Source organism: Antechinus flavipes, chromosome 1, assembly GCF_016432865.1.
Source record: "Antechinus flavipes isolate AdamAnt ecotype Samford, QLD, Australia chromosome 1, AdamAnt_v2, whole genome shotgun sequence".
Lineage (NCBI taxonomy): Eukaryota > Metazoa > Chordata > Mammalia > Dasyuromorphia > Dasyuridae > Antechinus > Antechinus flavipes.
Genome location: NC_067398.1, coordinates 41,619,605 through 41,646,852, shown reverse-complemented (window position 1 = coordinate 41,646,852; position 27,248 = coordinate 41,619,605). Strand labels below are relative to the sequence as shown.

Sequence of the window (27,248 nt, the reverse complement as noted above, 5' to 3'; positions counted from 1 at the left end):
AGAGTAGACAAACACTTCAGAAATCATCTCATCTAATCTACAGAACAGGCAGACTCATTCAATCTACAGTGTAAGTACACTCACTATCTTCTCAAGTCATTATCCAGGGTCTTCTTGAAGACTTACAATGATGTAGATCTACACACTGTATTTTATAGCAATCCATTCCATGTTTGGAGTCCTCTAATTATTAGAAGTTTTTGTTTGTTTTGTTTTGTTTTTCCTTAAAGTGAGTCATTTTAATTTCTATTCCTTTTACTTCTAGTCTTCTGGGAATGATATAGGGTAGCTTAAGAAGAGAAGGAGAAAATAATCCTTATCCCTATTCTATATGTTGAACCTGTAAGATATTGTATAATAACTATTTTGCTTCCTACTTCATACAGGATTTAATATCAAATCCTTTATTTGATCTTTAAAGCCCTTTCCAGGATAAGTATTTGCTATATTTTCAATATTCTTTATACCCCTCCATGCACTATACAATTCAGTGACACTGGATTTCTTGCTATTCCTCACACATGACATTTCTCCCTACTTTGAGTATTTATTGATTATTGCTATGCCTAGAATTTTCTCCTTCTCTGCCGCCTAGTTTCTTGGGCTTTTTCTAAGTCTCAGTTAAATTGCACCATGGAAATTATCTCCAATTGATCCCATATATAAATTAGTTTATATAATATATTAATATAATAAAACATAATATGAAATAATAAATATAGCATAAATGTGTGTATATATGATATATATATATATGTTTGCATACTATCTCCTCCATTCATTTTTTTTTAATTTCCTGGGAGCAGAGGCTATTTTTGCCTTTAATTTTATGTCTGATATTTAGCTTGGTGTCTGACACATATTAATTTAATACATAACCATTTAATAAATGGTTTTTATCTTGACTTAACTTGAAAATCATGTTCCTGAAAAGTTTCTTCTTCTCTAAACTAAATATGTACATTTCTTTCTATATCTATATATAGAATATCCTTCAGTTGTGATTCCCTTACCATTTTGGTCCTCTTATTTCTGAACACACAGTGTTTTGTTAATTAAATACACTATTTCGGATATACTTTGATAACAGTAGTATATCCCTATCACAACCCTCATTCTATATATTTTTGACATTCTAAATCATACCTTCATCAGTGGAGGGAAATTTTGTAGAAAATCTCTTTACTCATATTAGTCAACAATTGTTTCATAAGTTACAGATTTAGAAGCCATCTGTCTGCTGCTAATCTACAGCAACAGAGGCTAGTGATCTTTGACAGTCCTGTCCCAATGTTATGTCCTGAATTCATAACTCTAATGATATTGCTGCCATTGGTTACCAAAACTGCTTGGCTAATGAATAACCTGTTGCTCTGCCCTACTGTGCCACTTAGTTGCCCCTTTATGATCTTAGTGTTAATAGAAGAATACTTTTCAGACAAAAAAAGATAGTTCTGCTGTACTCATTTGGGGTATTTTGTCCAGTTCTTTTGTGTCCCATTTTAGAAATTCAACTAACAGTTTTAGAAATTCAACTGACAATCACAGGCAGGCAAGCAAGGTTAATCAACCAGTCTACAAGCATTTGTTAAATTCATGGTATGTGCCCAGCAGTGGCAGGCTCTGAAGATATAAATAAAATAGGAAACATTCATAGTTTCAAAGAGTTCATATTCTAAGAAGGGACTGCTAAAGAGAATTGAAACCATGCCAAAAAAGACTCAGTTAAAGGAAATAGAATTATTAAACATGATAAAACCAAAACAAAACAGCCACATCAAGAAAAACTTAGAATCACTATCTTCTTAGATTTCCTTAGATTAATTCCAGGGAGTAGAATGAGGGTGAAAGAATGAAATTGAAAGAAAGCAGATTTCAAGTCAACTTTAATCAAAACTTTTCTAAAATTACATCTGTTCAAACATAGACCTATGGATACCTTCAAATTGAATTTGGATAACCACTTTTGTGGTGGTAATATGTAATGATGTAATTATAAGAAAATAGGTCACATTTTTATAGTGTTTCAAAAGTGGTAAGTTCCAAATCTATAGGAAGCATTTCATGCCCATTACCCCTAGGTCAGGCATTTTTGGAATGCTATAAAATAGATTAGCAGGGGAAGAAGAACAATCCTAATCCCAATTCCATACGATGAGCCTTTAAGATATTGGATAACTATTGTGTTCCCTCATGAAATAGTCCAGTATATATTGTATAAAGATCATTTGACAATTAATCCTTAACAGACTTATGAAATGGTTTCTTTGATTTTGACATTTTTGTGGCTCTTGAATTATTACTCAAATTTGAACATCAGTAGCAAAATTTCTTCCAGCTCTATATATCTGTGGTCTTGGCACTTTAAACTGCAAGCAAATGGGAGCTATTAAATACGTTCTATTTGTTCCTCTGCTTGGTTGCACCAAACTATTTAAGATAATAGAAGTGAGACTGCTTTCTTCATGTCTGGCCAATGACCAAAGTAAATTTTGCACAGTATTTATTAGTAGTAATGAAGGACAGAGTCTTCCTCACTCCAGTTTGCAAATTGAATTTCAGACAAGCATAAGTTGGTCTCAGTAGATGTATTTAGAATCTTCATTAAAGTCACAGAATTTTTACCTTCTATTTTTTAAAAATTTGATTTGTTTTGTATGTACTTAGGATGGATTTTTACAAGCTTTTCCTGTGCTTTAAAGCAATGTTATCAAAATTAAATAAAACTGGGAGCCACTATTTCTTACAAAAGGATCCCTTTTGTTGTTCAGTCATGTTTGATTCTTTGGGTTGGCTATTTTTTTGTTCACTTCATTTTATAAGTGAGGAACTGAGGCAAACAGGGTTAAGTAACTTGTTCAAGGTCACACAACCTGTCTGAAGCTACATTTGAACTCAGGAAGATGAGTTTTCCTGAGGACACTATCTCAACATGTTATCTATTGCTCCATTTAGCTGTCCTTGCTCCATCTAGCTACCCTCAGGGTCCTTATGGATGTTGGAGTCAAGCTCTACTGTGTCAGACTAGCTGATCGGATCAATATAAAACCGGAGTGTTCTACAATACAAAAAAGTCCACATGACCATTTAAAGTGGATTGACTCTAAATCTGCATATCTCATATTTCTTTTGCCTTACTGCAATTCTTTTTCTCATAGAAATTAGGGATTTTTTTTTTGATACAGGTACACCTTACCTAGTGGTTCCTATATTTCGCAATCAATTCCAAAGTTCTTCAGAGAAATATGGGGAGTGTCCAGAGCCTTTTGATGGATGCAGAGATTTCAGCTATATTGGGTATTGCTTTTGGCTGTTAGCTTCTGCATTTCACATTGCTCTAGTCTTGTTGTGTACAATGACCAGATATTCTGATTGATAAGGTAAAATTGGCATTATTCTACTTTGAGTCACCATATACAGGTAAATAAAAATCAAGAAATATGTCTCCAACCACTGTGATGAGGAAACTGAGGCTGAATGAAGTAACTCGCCCATAGTCATACAACTATACTCATAATAGAAATAGATATTAAACTTCATCTGCTGTCTGCAAATTCAACACCTCTCCTTCCCCAGACAAATACATACATCATTCTGTCCCATGCTTTACAGAAGTCTCCATTCTATAAAATGATTCTCCAAAAAAATCCCCCCCAAAGAAACAAGTTCTTGTGTACTAAAATTATTCTCTTTTTACAAATCCAACCTCTATACTTTTTGAAGAAAAAAATAATATTTTTTTTTATAAAAAGTATCCCTCCTCTTTTAAATCCAGATCCTGGACGGGTTGAGGCTGGTGGACATTTTAAGCTCAGGTGTACTGAGCTTTGGTGGTTCTTGGTTCACATTAAATCTAGCATTAAGTGGTGAACTCTCATGAGCCAAGGGTCACCAGGTTACATGAAGCGTGAATTTAATCAGGTCAGAAACAAAGAAGGTTACAATTTCTGTGCTATCAGACTAGTAGTCCAAGAATAGACTTCATATGTCCAGCCAGGAACAGATAGGTAGATCTAATCTATTACAACAACGAAAGGAAAGTACTCTTTTTCACTAGCTCTAATTTTCACACTAACTTCTAACTTTAGAGCTTATTCAGTTGTATCCAACTCTTTGTGACTTCACAGATGATAATATCTATGGGTTGTTGTTTTTGTTTGTTTGTTTTTGCCAAGAATAATGCAGTGGTTTTCTATTTCCTTCTCCAGTGGATTAAGGCAAACAAGTTAAGTGACTTGCCTAGAGCTACACAGGTAGAAGTATATGAGACTGGATTTGAACTCAAACTTATTATAACTTTAGGTTTACTGCTCTATTCTCTGAGCCTTGAGTTAACTAGCTGTCTCTAACTTTAAAGCTATGGATCACTAATCTTATAATACATATCCACAATCTTTCCCAGTTTTGTGATCATGAGGAAGTGAGACAGTTCTCCTTGCCCATTCTTAAGATCATTGTAAGATAGTAGGTTTCAAAATGAGTAAGAAAAAACCTGAATCATCCTTCTCTGAATCAAATTCCAGAAGTTAAAACTTGCGTGGTATTTGTGAATGGCAGTGTTATTATCCAACCTTACTGTCTATGCTGTGCTGGCTCTCTGGAAAGGGAATCACAGACACAAGTTTGCATGGTGGTCAATATGTTTGAAAAGTACAAAACCGTATTATTATGTTTCCTTTGGGATGGCCAGGACTAAGTCATCTTAAAAGCACCTTGTGTTGGTCCAATTATCTTGTGATTTAATATTCCCCCCCAAGTCAGACAAAGAACACATTTCCCTTGCATTGAGATTTCTCACCCACTACAGAATATCCAGGCTGGGATTATTTTTTCTTCAGAAAAAAAGATGCAAATTTGGGGAGGAATATTTGTGAGTTGTTTCAAGAAGAGAGTTTGGTGGAGAACAGATGGACTCCCACCATTATACATATTCATGAGAGAGCTGATTACATTATACTGTCCCCTGGGAAACTCCACACTTCAGCTTTTATAAGTTTGTTTGGCCATCAAATTGAGCAGTCAGAGAAACCCGCTGTCACCAAAAGTGTTGTGGCAGAAATCGAAGAAAAGTTTAATTCAAGTACTTGCACTTTTGTCTTGACTTTTCTCCCTAAAACACCTGTTTCAAGATCTGAATCTAGGATAGCATCAAGCATAATCAATGTTAAATGTTGATAGCTAAACTGACATGTTCAATTAATCTGCTGAAGGGCCTGTCTATTTGGGGAATCCCTAAGCACTGTATACTGTGCTGATGGATGAAAGCAGTCATTACTGTGCTTTGGAGGCCTTCTAAGAACAACCTCAGGTTCTCCCCAATGTAGATATACATCCCTCAAATGAAATGGGACAGTTCTATTGGTACACTATTTGTGGTTCAGATTCTCCATTTATCTGATGATGTGGCAAGAATCCATCTTTCATGTTGTAATATGGGTCTTCGGCAGGAGTAGGAAGGAATATACATCCTTTCAAGATCCTTTTTAAAACAAGTTCTAGATAAAGATCAATGGATGAATCAAAGTAGTGCATGAGTTCAGTGTTATTATCACTATTTTTAAGCTCTACATCTCAAGCAAGCAAAAGTATACTTCAAGTTTTTTCCTATTTGGGTTTTAAATACCATCTTAAATGACAGTAGATGGCTCAGGGTCTCGCTATCTCCATCAGTAAAATGGGAATAATAGCTTGTCACTTGTCTATAGAGCTCTCATACGGTGGGGGTAGGGTTGGGATTGGGGATGGGGGAGAATCTTTTTCCAAGAGTTACTACTTTAGCTCTTAACAAAGTAAGTTCCCTGTTTGGCTATTTAAATACCCTATTTCCTGGTCACAGGAACTTCTTCAGTGAAATTAGGGTCGTTGGTCCACGTTGGGTACCAATTGTAGAGTATGGGCTAGCTTCCTGGAGGTCTTCAGGGTCAGCCAGAATCAGGATAAATCAAAGTTCTTGGTCTTTAGGGGGAGAAGTGAACAAAGCAGCCAAGCAGAATCCTGGATTGAGGAATCTGGAGACACCAACTTCTCTCCTCCTCATCCTGCTGTCTGGCCCCTCTCTTTCTGCCCTCCAATCCTTGCTTATGATTATCTTAACACCAAACATTCAGCAAGCATCCAACAGTGAGAAGAGCCATTTATCCAAACATATGCAAATAGAGTCTTTGTCTCAGATGCTCTGTTGTTTGATTCAAATATACCTTTTTGGGTTTCAGCCTCTATACTCTGACCCTTACTAATTGTGTGACTGGGAAAAACATTTTATTTCTTTGGGACTCAGTGTCCTTATCTGTAAGATGAGAGAATTTGATGATATCTTCTAAGTTCCCCCTTGGTTTCAAATATATGATTTATGAGATATAATAGGTCACTTGTTTGAGTCTCGATTTTTTTTTCATCTGTAAGACAAATGTATTTGATGACATGATCTCTAATGTGTGATCTTTGATCCTGTTATCTATTAGACAAAGATTTTAGAGATAATAGATCACTGTTGTCACCTACTTCCATTTAGAAGAGTACAAAAAAAGATAGATTATGCCCCTATCCAGCAATTAATCGCTAAATACTTAAAGCCTGGTTCATTTATTAAAACACCAGTGTATCAAATATTTTTTGAACTGTGATTATCATTAGGAATAAGAATATGTTCAGTAGATCTGCCTTTAAATTCATATCAAATTCAATTCATTAGTCATTTCCAAAATGCCTACTATATATGAGGCATTATGCTAAGTTAAAGAGATGAAAAAAAAAAATTAAATAACCCTTGTCCCCAAAGAGGCTTACATGTTTGTGGAGAGAGTACTCAACATATATGCTCATACATACTTGCACATATGGACATGTACACATAATTTCAAAGGAAGGAAAAGACTAAAAACTAAAAAAAAAAAAAAAATTAAATGGGATGATTAGAAAAGGCTTTATTCCAAACATATACCCAATGGTCTGAAACTGATATTAGGTATCAAGGTTCTAAAGAGTTGGGAAGAAAGAACTTGAAGCTCTTCAACTCTATATTGGTTGGGTACCATATATCTTAGAAGTAAGTCTATTTTAAAAATATGGCCAATATAATACAGACACTGAATAGAACAATATGAAGTACTATATAAAAGGTTTAATTAAATAGAAGGCTTTTTTTTTCCATTCAGAGGAGCTAAATATTACCCATCAAAGGACTTCTGTTATATGAGATATTTCAGTGTTCCAAAGTCAGAGTGGAGACATAAATCATGGAAAATGCCATCTTACATTGGTATCTGAATGATATAAATGGTTTTAGCAGAAAGAGATTTCTTACTGAATGAAGCATAAAAATGATTGATAAGAATGATTTCATGTCTATATTTCTTCCAACTTTTTGTTTAAATGCCCCAAATAAGTCCCAAATAAATAACATAGCATGAGTTCATATTCTTGTACAATAGCAGTTGCTCAATTTAAGGATTTTCAAATAGGTCTCTTGAACTGATTCCTCAGCTTGACATTCTATTTTTGCTTTTATGTGTCTATTATGAGGTTATTTTTGTTTCCATCTTGAATGTCAGGCCTATTCTATTCTATTCATTTGTTTATGAGAGACCCCAACCAAAATATAAGCCGATGAAATGCTATTTGACTTGTAAATCCCCAGTTCACAGAATGCTAAGGCTAAACCAATTTAGAGACCTAGAATTTCCCTCCTCTTTTCCAATTCTCAATCACTTTTATACTTACTATGGTACAGTTAAACTCAGGTTTCCTGACTCCTTGGCCCTCATTCGTTATTAAGAAATTCCAATAATACCTTCATTTTAGTGGCTCACATTATAATACCTCACTGGTGGTTGGGACAAGTTTCTGCCACAGGGATACACTTGATTTTTTTTTTGTCTAAAAACTATACAAGTTCAAACTCTGAGTAGCTTTGGGTCTTCCATCAGAGTGCTGATCCTACTGCATGTCTAGGGCATCAAATGTAAATGTGAAAGGCAATGAGAGTTTCACATTTATTCTATTTCCCACAGTTTCTGTTCTCCTCTGATTTTTGTGAATATCAGTGAAAATTTATTAATTGGTATGAGCAATTTTCAAAAACAACTTCCTTCCCTTTAATATATACAAATTGAATTGATATCATGGAAGAATGAATATGTCCATTTTCTTGTCTAAATTGAAAGGAGTTTGAGAGAAGGCTAGAATAACACTTGGAGAGTATGATGTACAATGGAAAGACTCTGGAACCAAAAGACCTCAGTGCAAAATTTGCTTCTTATGCTTACTCCTGTGTGATTTGGGGCAAGCCATTTAATTTCCCTTAGACTCATTTCTTCATTTGTAAAAGGAGGAATGTAGACATGGTAGCTTCTGAAATCTGTTCCAGCTCTAGATCTGTGGTTCAATATTTTCTATTCTTGTATAGACTGGCCTGGATGATTGCTGAAAGTCCTTTCCAATCCTGAGACTATTACATATGACCCTTATTATTAGATTTGGCAGAAGATAGGATAAAAATGTCAAAAATTTCTCTATCCCCTGGAGTTTTTCTTTATAGTTTATATAAACATACAATTTCCAAATTGATCCAGGAGAAGGGTCAAACCATAGCACAATCAACTTGTACACACCGATGTACAAAAGCATATGATTTCCTTAGCTGAAAATAAGTTTAAAAAAAACTAATTTCATTTTGCCTGAGGGGATAGAATCTAAAAAGTCAATTGCTGTGTGCCTCAATAAAAAAAAAGGCTGCCAGCCTCAGGATATTTTGCTGTTCCTGATAGTGGAATAAGTGTGGTTGAAAATGGAGTATAAATGGTGATTGAATATATGTTAAAAATGGGAATGATGACAATAGCTGACCTTTATGCAATGCTTGAACATTGGAGGGACAAAAAGACCAAAATTTATATGCATCCCTTTATTTGGGCTTCCCCATAATCCTGAGATTGATACTCCAAGTATTGTTATTCCTGTTTTTCACTTGGGGAAATAGGGAGTCAAAAAGTTTTAAGTTTTTTAGCTTATTTGCTTGTCTCTCACAGCTAGTCAGTCAAAAGAAGGATTTGAATTCAGGTCTTTCTGATTATGAGTTTAGAACTACACTGTATTATTCTGCTTCACAAAAAGAGATGTGATTAGAGAAAGAAATGACTATCTTGAGACTCAGGCAATCCAAGGCAATTTGAGAAATATGTCTGAGTCTTACCGGTATGGCTAACTCAGAAGTTAGTTTTAACAGATATAACTAAGAAATGTGCCAATATAATCCAGGCTGGGGAATATAAAATATTGTTATAACAAATCAAAGTTTGAGGAAGTTTCTTAAGTAAGATATAAAAATACTCATACTCATACTGAGACATTACATGTGTCTGTGATTGTAATAAAATGTAATATATCTCTGATAAAGAATCTCCACCAGAAAATCCTGAACAAGTGGTGATCCAGCCTTTCTTAGAGTAGTTCATTCTAATGTTGGACATTTCTAATCATTAGTAAGTTTCTTCTAAAATTAAGCCAATATTTCTCCTTTTGGCAATTTGTTCTTTTCTATCCCACAATACAAAATAAAATAAGCATAAACCTTCTTCCACATGGTGACAGCTTTTTGAGTACACCCTCCTCTGCTGTTCTCCTCCCAAAGTCTCTATTCCAGACTTAACATATGCAGTTTTTTTCATTTGATCCATCAACCTAGAGCCTGGTCTCAAGGCTCTTCATTATCATGGTTGTGTTCCTCTGGATACCCTCTAACTAATCAATATCTTCTCTAAAATGTATGTTCCTGCATCATCACTTGAGAGAACATTACAGTGGTGTCACATGGGAAGACTTGGGGAGCTACCTGTTGGCCCCAGGTTGGCCAGTTGGCAAGTACAGTTGTTGAATGCCAGCTTCCAAACAGTGGTGGAGATACTGAAGCCAAGACCTTGAATTTCATTAGAGAAGCTGAATTTCTAAAGAGGTGACTTTAGAAACACCACAAATAAGAAAGGAATGCCTCATAGATATGTCAAGATATGTTTCTCTATCTACATCAGACAAGAATTATATATCACTGGAACTTCTTAAGCAAGAACATACTCAAGGCTTTATAATTATCTTATGTTTGATTCTGGTTAATATTATGGGAGTGAGATCAGGGGTAGTAGAATATTTCTAATGCAAAACAGAGATTTTCATTGCACCACATATTGGAAAAACACAATTATGCAAGCAACTGGCAGGAGATGTGCAAATCCCAGAATGTTTTGAAGGAGTAACACTTGCAATCATATTCCTTGATACAGGATGTTTTATGGTTGCCATAGCCTTTGTTCAATAGCTTCACCTTAATTGCAGGATTATACTTGGAAGAAGAGCAGTAAAAAAGATTAGACAATTCCCTAGAAAGCACACTATCCCATATATATTTCACTATCATAACTATATGGAACTTCATTTTGGAATATTCAAAGGTCCAACTGATTATAGAGGATAGAATTGCATTTCCATTTCAGCACAATTTTGAAAACTTCTCCCTTCAAATACTACTGAATGGACTAGCATAGCAGTTGATCAGCATGGCAAATAATCACAAGTTAGCTGTGATTTGGACAAATCAGATGACAACAAAGATTGATATATATCAATTCTTGATAATTCTTGCTTTAGAGAAAAGTTCGGGACATTCAGCTTCAATTATATTAATCCTTCATGGACAAAAACAAATCACCAATACAGAAGGAGGCCACCATATGTGTGACATAATAGCCCAAGGTTTTTGAGATGTAATTGTTCCTTCTCCATTGTGACTTCCAGTGGAACTTTCAGTGAATGCCCCCAAAACATTCATGAAAATAATATTGTAAGGATTTTTATCTTGTGTGTGGCAAAAAAAAAAAAAAAAAAAAAACGTTGTAAAGACCATTTTATATAAGAGCTGGACACAGTTTATACAAAGTATTTTAAGCAACCATAGAATCTCTCTAACATCAACAATTGTATAGAATATATTCAAGCAATAAAAATTGTTGTAAATATTAAAATACATTAACATATAGGCATAGTAAGTTAATATTAAAATAATTCATAGTGACCCAGTTTATTATAGATATCCCTATTGATTATTAATGTTCCAAACCAGTAATTCAGTTTACAGAAATATTTCTTATCCATCTAATTGTATCCCAAAACCTTCCAGTTATGCATGATTTGGTAATACTTCAATCTAATTTTAGCCTTGATAGCATAGGATCATTACCAGGATTTTTACCTTTTCAGAGCATCCATAATCAATGTGATAATATATATCGAGATCTTTTTGACCCTCAAAAATTAAGAAGAATGTTCCCTACTATACAAAATATCTACATGTGTTCTGAAGAAGTCAGCATACAAAAAGACTATAACCTCTATGTTTTTTGAAATTATGCCACTCTTAATGCATCCCCAGATGCATTGTTTTCTTTTTAAAAAATATTTTCCCCCAATTACATGTCCAGACAATTTTAGTATTCATTTTACAAGATTTTGAGTTCCAAATTTTTTTCCTCTCTCCTCCTTTTCCATTCTTACTAAAATGTCCATCCAATTTGATGTTATATATGTACTAATATGTAAAATATATTTCCATATTAATCACAGTTGTAAAATGTTGGAGTTCTTGTTCTTCTCAAAACACAGCCAGGTGATAAAAGTTCAGATCTTTTATTGTCTCTAATATAGCCCGGTTAGCTTTCTGGTGAGTCTTTCAGACCAGCTTGGTCTCAGTGGGGGGGAGTGCAGGAACCCAGCCACCAACCACAGTGGTGTGAGATGAAGATGAATCTGGTTGTCCGCTGAACTCTCGACTCATAGCTTCTTCCTCTGAAAACTCTTTCTTCCGCCACCAGCCAGTGTCTAGTCCTTTAATAGGACTAGTGTAAACACAAGCATTGTACTAATTAGTTCTACTTAGTACCTTGTTTCAGGTTCTGGCCCAAAACATCTTCTTGTAAGATCAGATCTATAATCTATCAACTCTAATAAGTTAGCAGTTTGTAAAGATTCCAACAGTAAAAGAAGAAACAGAAGAAAAGAAAAAAAAACACAAAAGAGAATAAAGTAAATGAAAAAAAGTTATGCTTTGGTCTACATTCAGAGTTCATCGGTTGTTTATCTGGATGTGGATATAATTTTCCTTCTTGAGTTGTTAATATTTGTTTTAGACCATTATATTGCTAAGAAGAGTTGATCTGTGTACGTTTCCTGGTTCTATTCTTTTCACTATGCATAAATTTGTACAAAAATTTCCAGGTCTTTCTAAAATCTGCTTGTTTATCATTTCTAATTGCATGACAGTATTCCATTACATTCATATACCACAGCATGTTCAGCCATTCCCCAATTGATAGGTATCCCTTCAGTTTTCAATATTTTACCACAAAGTAAAGAGCTGATATATATTTGCAAGTGTAGGTCATTGTCTTTTTTCAATTCTCTCTTTGAACTTGTAAACAATATATTGTAGAATTCTAATTTTTAATCCATGTGGCTATATACTTCTCTTTTATGGGAGAATTTATCCCATTCACATCCACAGTTATAATTACTAATTATGTATTATTTTCTTCCTTCCATTATCTCTCCTTTCACTGGCATTTTTCTTCTGTTTATCACTACCCCTGCTTTGCCCTCTCTTCATTAAGTTCTACCCCCTTTACTTAGTTTCATCCCTTCTACTTTCTTGTCAGGTGAGATAACTTTCTAAATTCAACAAATGATTATATCTTTTTATTTATAAGACATATGCTGGGGTAATTTTTCAGCATCAACAATTGCAAAACCTTTTGTTCCAATTTTTCCCCTCCTTCCCCCCACTCCCTCCTCCAGATGGCAGGTAGACCAATACATGTTAAATATGTTAAAGTATATGTTAAATGCAATATATGGAAACATGTCCATACAGTTATTTTGCTGCACAAGAAGAACTGGACTTTGAAATAGTGTACAATTAACCTGTGAAGGAAATCAAAAATGCAGATGGACAAAAATAGAGGGATTGGGAATTCTAGGTAATGGTTCATAGTCATCTCCCAGAGTTCTTTCACTGGGTGTAGCTGGCTCAATTCATTATTGCTCTATTAGAACTGATTTGGTTCATCTCATTGTTGAAGAGGGCCATGTCCATCAGAATTGACCATCATATAGTATTGTTGTTGAAGTATATAATGATCTCCTGAACAATGCTTATATCATTCCTTCTTCAAGCCAAATATTAATTAATGAAAGTAAGATTCAAGTAATGCCCATTGCCCACTCTCCCATACTTCTCCCCATTCTAATAAGTTTTTTGCACCTCTTTATGTGAAATAATTTGCTTCATTCTACCTCTTTTTTTCCCTTCTGCATTCAGTAGACTCTTTCTTATCTCTCAGTTATTTTTATATCATTTCCTGTAATTAATCTTCCCCCGTTTCTTCTATGTATTTTTCATCTAGCTATACTATTGTTGGCATAAATTTAAAGAATTATTAGTGTTATCTTTCCATATAGGGATGTAAACAGTTCACTTTCATTGAATTTATTGTTTTCTTTCCCCTTTTTACCTTTTTTAGGTTACTCTTATGTATTGATGTTGGAGATTAATTTTTTGTTCAATTCTGGTTTTCTCCTCATGAAAGCTTGATATCCTTCTGTTTCACTGAATGATTTTTTTCCCTTTGAGTATCATGCTTAGTTTCACCAGGTAGGCTATTCTTGGTTATATCCTAACTCTCTTGTCTTCCAGAATATTATATTCTGTTGGAATCCTTACAAAGTGTTAACTCATTAGAGTTGATAGAGACAATAATTATCTAATTTAGCATGGTACTTAGCAAATTCTCTAACTCACTAATGTGTTTAAGTACTCATTGGAGTTCACAAGTATGGGAGATTCAGAAAGTTTAACTTTGTAACTTTGTGAATTCACAAGTCCTTTAATCCCTCCCTCGAAGAAGGAGTCAATCTTTTCACACCCAGCATAAATAGAGCTTCAGTGAGCCAGTCAGGATCAGTTCAGAAGAAGCCCTCTTTTAGAGGCAAGAAAGATTCATTCCATTTTCCACTTTTGTGCTGGCTGGAGGCTAAAGGACAAACCTTTGGATTTGGAGACATTTGGAGGGAGCTCTTGGAACCAAGCAAAGAGATAGGCTCTAAGAAAAACTAACCTGGATATTTTGGAGGAAGCAATGAAAGATCTGAACTTTTAACAGCTGACTGCATTTGGGGTGATTATTGATCTGAACTGATACTAAGGCTGCCTCCAGAAAACCTCCCCAAGAAACCTGCTCCCACAGAGAGAACCATTATATTATACAAAAGAAGAGAACACCACAATATTCCATGATCTCTGATGCCTTAATGTTGCCTTTCCTAAATTCTGTGTATTACTGATTGTGATTCACTAATAGCTTAATTGTTTCTTTCTGGCTACTTGCAATATTTTTTACTTTACTTGATAGTTCTAAAACTTGGCTAAAATATTCCCTGGAGTTTTTATTTTGGAGTCTCTTTCCTGAGATGATCAATGGATACTTTCAATTCCTATTTTCCTGTGCTTCAGGATATGGATGCCATTTTCCTTGATTATTTCTTGAAATATATCTCCTTTTGATTATGGCTTTCAGGTATTCTAATGATTCTCACATCTCTCCTGAATCTATTTTCGGTCAGCTCTTTCTCTAGTGAGGTATTTTTCATTTTCTTCTATTTTTCCCATTTTGGGTGGGGGGGGAGAATTTGATCAATTCTTGATATCTCATGGAGTTATTAGTTTCCATTTGCCCAATTCTTACTTTCAAGAAGTTGCTTTCCTTAGATTTTGTCAGTCCTTCTTCCATTTGGCCAATTTTACCATTTTAGTAGCTGTTTTCTTCAGTGGGTTTTCATACTTCCTTTTCCCATTTGGTTAAGTTTGTTAAAAAAAACAATTTTAAGCAATTGTTTTCTTTTTCCGTGTGTGTGTGTGTGTGTGTGTGTGTGTGTGTGTGTGTGTAAATTAAAGAACAGCAACTGAGGCAGAGAAATAGAAAATTTGCATAAAAGAACAGTAGGAAATAAGATTATAATATTTAGTTTTATCTAGATTGTGAATGGCCTAAAATAACTTACATGATGGAGGGAATGCAGAACTCCTTGATTAGAGCTCTTCAAGCTAAAACTTATCAAACATTTCAAAGGTAATATTTATAGCATCACTTTTTGGAGCAGCAAAATATTGGAAGCAAAGCAGATGCTCATTGATCAGGCAATAATGACAAATTTACTCATTTACTTATTGGAATATTATCACACTGTAAGAAATACTGGATATGAAGCCCACAGAGAAATATGAGAAGACTTATCTGAACTGATACAAAGACAAGTTGAACCAGTAAAACAAGATATACAATGACTACAGCAATGTACCTGGAAAGAAAATTGAAAAGAAAATGAAATTGAATGTCATTGCATAATTCCAATAACCAAATATCACCCTAAAAATGAGATGTAAATGAGATTTTTCAAAGTGGTTTTCCTTCATATTATTATTATGATCATCATACCATTTGTTCTCCTGGTTCTGATCATTTCTCTTTGGTTCAGTTCATACAAATGTCTCCATAGTTTTTTTTTTTTTTTTTTTTTTCAGAATTGTTCATTTAAAAAAAAATATCTTGTTATGGAAATACTCATTAGAAGGGAAGACTTTTCAGGGGTAAGGTAATAAATTAGATAATTTTAAAAAAATAGAATATCAGTTTAACATTCAAAATATACAGAAATAACCAATAAAGTGTACAAAAATATATAGAGAATTATGTTACTTCTTTATTAAACATATATATATATGTACACGCACTACACACACTTATAATATATGAGCAAACTGTCCTTTACAGACATTCACAGTTCCTTATATAGTACTTTTTTTTTCCCTTACTTTTCTTTGTATAATAATATTATATATGTTAGAAATTATTAATTAAATTAAAAGGGATGAGAATATACCTCTATTTCTTATTTTAACAGTAGTGGAGACCATGTATGTAGAGAACTGCAAATAATGCTAAATGTATTTGTTTTCTATTTTTAGTTTTCCTGAATTACCTTTTCTTTACTTTTTTCTTTATTATAAGTTAATATACTCTTGGCCAGGAAGAGAGAAAGAATCATTGAGAAAAAAAGACAATGTCAAAAAAAGTATCAATTAAAAAAACTAAACACAAGAAGGGCATTATTTGACCCTTTGGTTTAATTGACAAATGGTTTCAATTAATTTACTGAACTATATTTTGGAAGCACTATGGAAATGTCAATGGAATATGTTATTCCCTATGGATGTTCATGACTTGCATTCTTTTTCAACATTCAGGAATGGAGTATAAATGAAATAGGTAATATGTTTAATCATAGGAGCCATTGTTCATAAAAGAAGTTATTATTTGCTTTTGCCTTCCTGCAATCAATCCTATTTTAGACTCTCAAGCAAGCTCAGAAAAAAAAAAGGTTAGAAATCAAAATGAATTAAAAAGCCACCTTCTTGGAAAACTCATCCTGAGGACCATGCTAGGAAAAAACTAAACAAAATTGATTTAGGACATCATATGTTTTTCATTTTTAATTTCTCCAGTTAGGAGAGTCCTAATTTTCTATTTTGAACAATGAGTTTAGAATATTCTGTTGTTAACTTGTATGATATGTTTGGAATATGAAATTCTACTGGCTTTATTTTCTTGGGGAGGGGTTAACAAAGAAAAAAAATCCAACTTTATTAATTGGCATAGAACCTTGAGTAGTAGATAAGTACTGTTCAGTCTAGTCTACTTTCTCAGACAAGGAGACTAAAGCTAAGAGATTAATTAACTTGGTTCTGTTTTCAGACTTGAGACTAGCTTGTCTGAATCAGGTGATCAAAAATGAGTATTCAGGAGGTACTGACACTGGAACACAAACAAATAAGACACCAAAAAACTTTCTCTGTTTTCCAAGGAAACTATCGTTGTTCTTCTTGGAAGATTTTATAAGCCCTTGAACTTGGTGCTCTCAGATTTGTACTTAGAGAAGGAGGAGGAGGAGGAGGAGTGGTGATGGTGGGGAAAGAGAGAGAGAGAGAGAGAGAGAGAGAGAGAGAGAGAGAGAGAGAGAGAGAGAGAGAAGAGGCCAACAGATGGACGGATGGATGGGTAAAAAAGAGATAAAGACAGAGATACAGACAGACAGAGATGATGAGAAAGAGACAGAGACAGAAAGGCAGACACAGACACAGACACAGGCAAAGATATGGATAGAGAGACAGAGACAGAGAGAGAAGTGATTTCCTTTCAAAAAACTTTACTTTCAAAATGAAGGTAATAATATAATAAAAACTTATACAAATCATTAGCATTTCTATGTATTACAAGCAAAATTCAGCAGAAAGAGATAGAAAAACAAGTTCTATTTAAATCATTACAGACAACATAAAATACATTGGGGTTTACCTGCTAAGACACATACAGAAACTACATGTATGTAATTCTAAAACACTCTTCTCACAAATAAAGATAGATTTAAATAATTGGGAAAATAATTGCTCATGGATAACTTGAATCAATATAATAAAAATGAGTATACTATATATTTAGTTATTCAGTGCCATTCCAATAAAACTATGAAAGAATTCCTTTTTAGAACTAGGAAAAATAACATTTATTGGGGGATCAAATAATCAAGAACATCAATGCAATCAATGAAAAAAAATGAAGGAAGAGATAATAATAGTATCAAATTGGACAAGAAATAGAGTGGCTGATCAATATAATATATTATATATATAATATATTATATAATTAGGTACAAAACATACAAAAGCCAATTAGCACAATTAAAGTGTTGGACAAATCCAAAGATCCCAGCAATTGGGATAGGAAATCACCATTAGGCAAAAACTGCTGGGAAAACTGGAAAAAAATTGGTAGAATTTAGGGATAGATCAATACCACACACTTTTTTTTTTTTTTTTACCATAGAAAGTTCAAAATTAGTAAATGATTTAACCCCACAGGATCCTATCATAAACAAGTTAGAGGAGCATGGAAGATCTTACCTGTCAGTTCTATGGATAAGGGAAGACTAGATCACCAAACTAGTTAGAGAGAGGATCATGGGAGATAAAATGGAAGACATTTATTATGTGAAATTAAAAAAATTTATATAAAAAAGCAATGCAGTCAAAATTGGAAGGAAGGAAGGAAACAGAGAATTTTTTTACAGCATTTCTCTTATAAAAGTTTCCTTTCTCAAATATATAGGGAAATGAGCCAATTTTGTAGAAATAAGAGTCATTCTCCAATTGATGAATAATTAAACAATATGACAAGCCATTTTTGAAAGTAGAAAGCAGAGCTAGGATCATATTAAAAATTCTTTAAATCACTTATAATTAGAGAAATGGAGATTGAAACATTTCTGAGATTCCATCTCATATGATTGGGTATAGTTACAGAAAAGGAAAATGATCAATATTGGAAGGGATATGACATAATGGGTATATTAATGTACTGCTGATGAAACTATGACTTGGTCTAACCTTTCTAGAAAATAACTGTGAACTATGCCCAAAGAGAAACAAAACTATTTATACCTTTTGACATGGAAATCATATAATTAGATTTGTATGCCAGAGATCAAAAATGAGGAAAAAGACCCACATTCACAAAATACTTATAGCAGCAATTTTTTTTTGTGGTGGCAAAGAATTCAGAACTGAGGGGATGCCCACAAATAGGGGAATAACTGAAACAGATGTGGTATATAATTATGATGGAATACTATTGGGCTGCAAGAAATGATGAAGAGGATGATTTCAGAAAAATTTAGGAATAGTTATAGAACTGATGCAAAGTGAAGTGAGAAGAACCAGGAGAACACTGTACATTCTAACAGCAATATTCAACAATAATCAATGGAGAAATTTTTAGCAATTCTGATTAATGCAATGATCCATGACAATCCCAAAGAACTTGTGATTAAAAAGTTTCAGGCAGAGAATCGATAGATTCTGATTGTAGGTTGAAGCAAATTTTCTTCTTTTTTTATTTTTGCCTTTTCTTTCATAAAATCATTAATGTAGAAATGTTTTGCGGGCTGTCATGTATAACAGGCATCATATTTCTTACTTTCTCAGTGAATGGAGGTGAAAGGAATGGAGAAAGGGAGAAAATTTGGAATTACAAATTTTAAAAGAAAAGAAACAGGGCAGGGCAAGAATTTTATCTCTCTTTTAACCTCTTAAAACCTTATTTTGGCTGTCACTTGTGCCAAATCAATCTTAAGAATCATCATAAATCACAGAAAATTCTGGTGTTTGTCTTGCTTTGACAATTTTTATGGGAAGAGTAAATGCTGGATTTGGAAATATGTAATATGCATTTCAATCCCAGTGCTACAATTGGTTGCCTGAATGGCCTCAAGCAAATCATTCAACCTCTCTTTACCTCCTCAGGCATTAAATGAAGGGATTTAACTATTTGACTTCTAAGGTCCTTTCTAGTTTATGGAATGAGATGGAATTTCATATGTGGAAAGAGTTGGTTGATAGGATTTTCATCAACCAACTCTTTCCACATATGAAATTCCATCTCAGATGGAAGTATGAAGAGCTTGAGCATAAGCTGATAATTTGATAACAGATTTTGTCTTCCATTTGGGGGGTCCTTGTTTGTGTCATTAGACAAATAGACCAATATAAAATTTTAGTTGAAGTTTTTTTTTAATTTTCAAAGCATATGCAAGATGATTTTTCAACATTGACTCTTGAAAAACCTTGTGTTCCCTTCTTTCCCCCTACCTTTTCCCCTAGATGTCAAATAATCCAAAATATGTTAAACATGGTAAAAATATGTGTTAAATCCAATATAGGCATACATATTTATACAATTATCTAGCTGCACAAGAAAAATCAGATCAAAAGGAAAAGTTAAGAAAGAAAATAAAATTTAAGCAAACCACAACAAAAAGAGTAAAAATACTATGTTGTTATCCACCTTCAATCCCCCAAAGCCTTTCTCTGGGTCTCATCATCACAAGATCATTAGAAGTAGCCTGAATCATCTTATTGTTGAAGAGAGCCATGTCCATCAGAATTGACCATCATATCAATCTTGTGATTGCCAAGTACAATGATTTTCTGGTTCTGCTCATTTCACTCAGAATCAGTTCATGTAAGTCTCTCCAGACTCTTTAAAATCATCTTGCTGATAATTTCTTATAGAACAATAATATTCCAAAGCATTCATATACCATAACTTATTCAACCGTTCATCAATTGATGGGCATCCACTAAGTTTCCAGTTTCTTGCCATTACAAAAAGGCCTGCTGCAAACATGTTATACATGTGGGTGCCTTTCCCTCCTTTAAGATTTCTTTGGGATATAAATCCAGTAGAAACACTACTGGATCAAAATGTATGCACAGTTTGATAGACCAATATAAATTAACTCTCCATAATGAGCATTCAAATTAATTTTTAAACATTTCTTAAGTTCCTACTGTGTATAAAGCATTATTTTATGGACTGTGAATACAAACACAAAAAGAAACAACCCTTGCCCTCACAAAATATGCCCTTACAGCATATTGTAGTGGGATTGCCTTTTACAGGCATGTATCATATATCTTAAGCTGCTAAATTAGTCCTATGTGAAATGTGCATAAAATTAACTATACTCATTGAAATGACTATAAAAAAGAGGGGGAAATTCCATTTTTCCATAGAGAATTTGAAAAGCAGCATTGTACAGTAAATAAAAGGTTAACCTTAAAAACATGAAAATCTAGTTCAAGTATATTTCTACCAAATTCTAATTGGGGCATCACAAACAAGGCCCTCAACTTCTCAGTATCCACAGTAGTTCTCTAGGTTGCCAAGTTATAGATTAGTTTTCAATCTGCATTGATAGAAGAAATTTTCATACCAAGGAATTACTTGCACTGATGAAATCACTGGTTTAAATGAAAACAGAATTCTAAGATTGATCCCCAGATGGGACTTGGATGCCTTCATTCTATTCTTCAGTTCACTCTGATGCAGGCAATTGTAGCTTTAAAAAAGGTTTCAAAGCCATTCATTGGTGCACAGAATAGAGATCCTTGAAATGTGTCCTTGACTAATAAAAAGTAAAAAGGGAGTTCTATTATCTCCTTTTTAATCATTAGAGCCCTATTGTATGGCTGAGTGATTAAAAATGGATAATGAAATGCATTAGTGGAATATGGATTGTAAGTCAGGAAATTAGCCCTTTCTCCTGGATGAACAAAGTGTATGGAGGTAAGTCTAAATGGCCATAAAAAGTGGGGAAGGTGAGCAGGAAGAAAATATCTGCCCTGGATTCAACTATTCATCATCCAACATGTCTTTACACCATCAAGGATTAATTAAGGAACTTTGCTAACCACAATGGGATAATTTTGAAAGTTACCATTGGCATTTTTGTAGCTTTATTAAGGTATTACTTTTCTTTATCTTGTTTTTTTCTCTGTCTCTGGAAGTCCTCTATGCCAAACTTGGAAAGTGCTTGACTCATTTGTAAATTAACATACAGTCTTTCAATGACTCTATGTTACCAGTGGAAGTTATTAATTATTGTACCACTACAAATTTTTCTAAACATTTACATTTTGTGATGATGAACATGATCATTATCTGAGAAGGTAACAGACAATTGTTATACCAGGACTTGGAAGAGAGGAGAACAAGGGAGGAAAGGGGAATTACCATTGTAATCATCTGCATGGGATTCAATTCTAAAAAGAACAGGAGTGATTGTGAAGTTTCAATCTGCTTCAATTCCTCAGAAACAGCTTCACTTTTGTTACTGAAGTACACTTGAAATCTTTAATCTTTCCACCAGCTGTGAGTTTCATAATGAGAGACCGAACTTGACTTTTTATATTGAGGTCTTACCTGGAGTGTTTGAAGAGGGAGGGGGGTGGTGAAGAAAATAAGAATTTCAATTTTGGATTGGAAATTATAAATCCATTACCCCACTTTTATTCTTGTCTCCACTCCTACTTCTCTTCCCTTTTCTGGTTTTGCCTTCCCTTATCTTCCTTGGCTCATATTTTTACTCTCCCTCCTCCCCCTACCAGAGCACACTAAAGTTCATAGAGCTTGAGAAGTGGAAGAAATTTTAAAGATTACTTGGCTCATCCTCTTTATTTTACGGCTAAGCCTCATAATAACAATCAGAATGATGAGGATGTGTGCTTGCATCCTCTTTCTGGAAAATTTCCACTGTGCTAGAGTCACAAAAGTGAAGACTGAGTTCAGTCTTTGGGAGCTTAGTGCCTAATTAGAGGATTTAGGTTCCTTTAATCATACTCTTTGACTCTTTACATCCTCACCCAGAAACCCAAGGAAAATTGTTTGAAGTTAGTTTTTATCCTATGTCTAGGGTCTCTCCAAAAGAAACTTCCAATACAATGTAGATCAAGCACAGGACTGCTACTATTTCCTCGATACAAAAAAGAAAGATTTAACACACATAATTGCCATATGTAATCATTAATAGAAGTTAGAAAGTAGCAACAATTACTTAACTATTGTACAGCTATCCCAGGAAGCTGATATTTAACAATATCAAGAAATGATGTAGTTTCCTGTGTGAATATTTTGTATTTCATCTCAGCTCTGTAGAATCCAAATAATTCTCTTCCAAGCAACATTTTCTGGTGATCTCAGCCAAACACTGGTTTTCTCTCACTGCTGATTTTTTCCTTCTGACACAGAATTTTCCTTTGCTGCTCCAGCAATCTCTGACCAAAAGACTCCATAAATTCACACAGTTTTCTTCAAGGATGGTCATGGTCATCACAGGATCATTACTTATAAGGCCAAAAAAAAAAAAAAAAGACATCAAGGCAATCCAGAACCCTGCCAGGGTGTGAGGATGTTTATTTTCCTTCTCTTATGTCCTCATGGAAAATATGGTAAGAAGATTCACTTGCCTTAAAGGAGAGTCAAGGGAAGAGCAATCCAGAAATTGTCATTTCTTTAAAAAATGCTTCAGTAAAAAGTCTGGAAAGATTTACATGAACTGATACTGAGTTAAGTTAGCAGAAGCAGGAAAACTTGTATACAGCAACAGCAAGATTGTATGCTGATCAACTTTGAAAGATTTAGTTCTTCTCAGTAATGCAGTGATTCAAAGCAATTCCAATAAACTTTGGATGTAAAATGTCATCCACATGCAGAGAAAGAACTATAGAGACTGAATGCAGATCAAAGTATATTATTTTCACTTTTTTTCTTTTGTTTAGTTTTTTTTTTCTCTATTGTGGTTTTCCTCTTTTATTCTGATTTTTCCCCAGCATGAAACATGAAAATATGTTGAAAATGAATATACATCTATAATCTGTATCATGTTCCTTGCTAGTGAGGGGAGGGGAGAGATAAGAGAGAGAGGAGGAAAAAATTGTAATGCAAAAATCCCACAAAAAAAAAATGAATGTTCAAATTCATCTTTACCAGTAATTGGAAAAATAGTTTACTATTAAAATTAAAAAAAAATAATTTAAATGGTTTAGTATGTCACCATGGGGCTAAAGGACCATTGAGCAGGTTGGTTCAAAGTGCTGTAGCTATATTTGTCTTGAAGTGGAAAGGGAAGCTCTTCTGGGTATGCTTCATGGGCTTTCTCCTTTACATGAGGAAACTATGGCCTAGGGAGTAACCTTCTCAAGATTAAAACACATATTAATTCTTAGAAGCAGGATTGCAAAGGGCCTTGACTCCAAATTTAAATCTGTTCAATGGGCCACATTGCCTCCCTACAAAGCAGGACATGGATGGGAAGAGAGGTCTGTTTGGGAATTTGTGATTCTGAGTAGCAAATGGAGTCCAGTCAATTCTCTTTTATCCCTAACTCAAGACATGGGCATTCTGATTTCAGTTGGAATCTGTTAACTCCTCCTTAAAACAAAAAATAAAGCAAAAACAATCTTTTTCATAGCTCAGTCGATTCTATGTTGAGAATAGAGAACAATAAACCAGAAATTAGAAGACCAGGATTCAAATTGCTGTAGTCATAGCTAGTGCTATGAGGTAAGTCATTTAATTTCTCTTATTCATGGTTTTTAGCACCTGTAAAATGTACCTATTTGCATAGCCTCCAGCAGAAGTGTAGAAGTAACTAGGAGGTACAATGGATATAGTTCTGAGCTGGAAGTCAAGAAAACCTGAGTTCAAATTTAGCCACAGTCATTATCTACCTGTATGAATCTAGGCAATCACTAAATCACTCTCTGCCTCAGTTTCCTTCAACATGATATAATAATATGAACCTTAAAGTTCATTACAAATGCTATTATCATTGTTAAAAATAACATATTTTATTAAGATATATAAATATTGCGTTATAATTAGAGATAGAACTGTGATTTCATTAGTATAAGGGTTTGCCAGATAAAGTAATTACTTCAATATCAATGGAGCTGAGCACTTACTCACTGAGAGGCAAAGTTGAGTAACCCAGGTTACTGGATACTACCAGGATGTGTCCAAGCTTCAGTCCAAACCTAGATCTTTCTGCTCCTAAGATTTGCTCTCTACTCATTATACCTCACTATTTTCATTATAGCTACTTTGATGAAATATGATTTTCCCAAGTTTTCAGGATACTCAGAATGCCAAGCTATATTTATCTAGTATTGCTCATTGCATCTCCTTTGGGTGAGTTGTGTAGCAGAATAGCCATTGACAAATAAAATAGAATTCTATTTAAAGATTTAAAGCAACGTATGTACACCATGTCCATGGATTCACTGTAATGGAGATTATCTATAATTGCAATGCTAAAATCGTGCTCTTCTTATAATGGAGCCCATGGTTTTCTTTAACTTCCTCATAATTGGAGAAAATGGATTCTTCATCACCGCAAATTTCCACTTTCCTTTCTAAAATCACATTGACAATCAAATTTGCTGCTAATGTGTAGTTTAATATGTCTCTAAACCAACAAGGGATTTGACACCTAGATGCCAAGATCACTTTCAATCTTTCTAGAGAATTGTTAAAAGGTTTCATTTTCCACTAAGTATATATCTTTCTGCTGATATTTGATATTTTGGATTCATGAAATTATATCTCCCTGATTTTCATTTGCAATTTGCTCATTTTCATTTTTGATCAATATTGTATGATCATATCCTTCATTTATTAGACGTCATTCATTTTTTAAAATTCAACTGTCATCTCTTTATAAAGATAAACTTCTAAATAATCTCCAAAATTCTACCATCCAAACTCAGACCCAATCTACACTGAGGAAAAATCTCCCGTATCTTCCTACATTAGACATTGCCATGCAATAACACCAATATGTTTTTCTTGAATATTTGAGAATTTTCATTGTTATTGGCCCAAAAGTTTTGAAGATTTGGGGGATTATCTATAAGGTTCAAGATATTTATTACTTAGCAAAATATTATCTTCAGTTAAGCTCAGCTGCCCAGATTCTTTCCATGGTCAATGGAACTTTAATATGTGGAAGATATATTTCTTTATTCTGCCAAATTACAATTTCATGATGACCATTCGTTTAATTGGTAGTTTTTGAAACTGTAAATGCCTATTTCAGCCAGAAGACAAGGAAGGGAGAAACCCTGAGGCATAAGAATATAAAATGAGAGAGGGTTTGACATATTAAAAGAGGAATAGGAACCACAGAAAACCTTAATTCTGCTGCTGGAAAGACCACATCTAAGTGAGAGAAAAGACAGATCTTGATTTCAACTTCCTGGCCTTTTCCAAACCATGCTCTCTCCACTTTGACCATTATTTCCAGTCAGAACCTTGGACTCTGTCCCTGGGATATTGTACTCTTTTAGATGAATATTATTTTAATTTTATCTGAAACTTGGCCTCCAAACCACTTTCTGGCCATCTCTTACCTGAAATACTTATTAAATCTGTTTACTTGTCAAAATAACTCAACTTCCATCCACTTCTGGAAGGAGATGTAATAGATAAGAATTAGATGGACAGATAATACTACATTTCTATCTATCTATCTATCTATTACTTCTAAATAACTATCCCATCTCTAAAGTGAGAAGGCTAGATTCAAGAGTTTCTCAGATCTCTTCTAATTGTTAATCCATGATCCTGTGATTCTAATTTCAGCATTATTTTGTCCTCTCCAGGTCCTTTTATGTACTCATACACTGTGATTTTTCTGCTTTTAGTTCTGAGATCATGATTTTCTGTTCTACTTCTTTCTATTAAATGAGGACATTGTATCCTCCCAGCTATCTCATGAGATAAATTATGGGATGATGGATGATGAAGTCACATAGAAATGTGGCAGATGCTGGTGTCTTGAGGTTCTTTTTAGCCTTGAGTATCAGAATTCAACTCAAATGCACTTTGGTTTCATATGCATTTAATTTTAATTGTTTCTTTCAGCAGCAATTACAATTAGTTGTTCAGTGTCAATTGTAGACATATCTACTAGGTTGCCTAGGGTCATGTTGACATTATGGAAGGGTAGAGATGAAAGATATAAGGAATAGGTGACATGATTGCTTTCTTTTTTTTTATTATAACTTTTTATTGACAGAACATATGGCTGGGTAATTTTTTACAACATTATCCCTTGCAATCACTTCTGTTCTGACTTTTCTCTTCTTTCCCTCCACCCCCTTCCCTAGATGACAAACAGTCTTATACATGTTAAATATGTTATAGTATAGCCTAGATACAATATATGTGTGCAAAACTGAACAGTTCTCTTGTTGCACAGGGAGAATTGGATTCAGAAGGTATTTTTTACCTTCTGGGAAGGTAAAACAAAAATGAAAACAGTTACACTTATTTCCCAGTGTTCCTCTCTGGGTGTAGCTACTTCTGTCCATCATTGATCAATTGGAACTGAGTTAGATCTTCTCTTTGTCAAATAAATCCACTTCCATCAGAATACATCCTCATACAGTATCATTGTTGAAGTATATAATGATTTCCTGGTTTCACTTAGCATCAGTTCATGTAAGTCTCTCCAAGCCTCTCTGTATTCATCCTGATGTTCATTTCTTACAGAACATACATTTCTGTTCTTACAGAATAGAATATTTCTTCTATAACATTCATATACCACAATTTACCCAACCATTCTCCAATTAATGGGCATCCATTCATTTTCCAGTTTCTAGCCACTACAAACAGGGCTGCCACAAACATTTTGGCACATACAGGTCCCTTTTCCTTCTTTAGTATCTCTTTGGGATATAAGCCCAATAGTAG

The 27,248-nt window shown here is 34.0% G+C and overlaps 1 pseudogene; it reads left to right on the top strand.

The window, feature by feature from the left end:
* Positions 1 to 9,807: 9,807 nt before the first annotated feature.
* LOC127544014 (DNA repair protein RAD51 homolog 3-like) lies at positions 9,808 to 11,058 on the top strand (annotated as a pseudogene).
* The last annotated feature ends 16,190 nt before the right edge of the window (positions 11,059 to 27,248 follow it).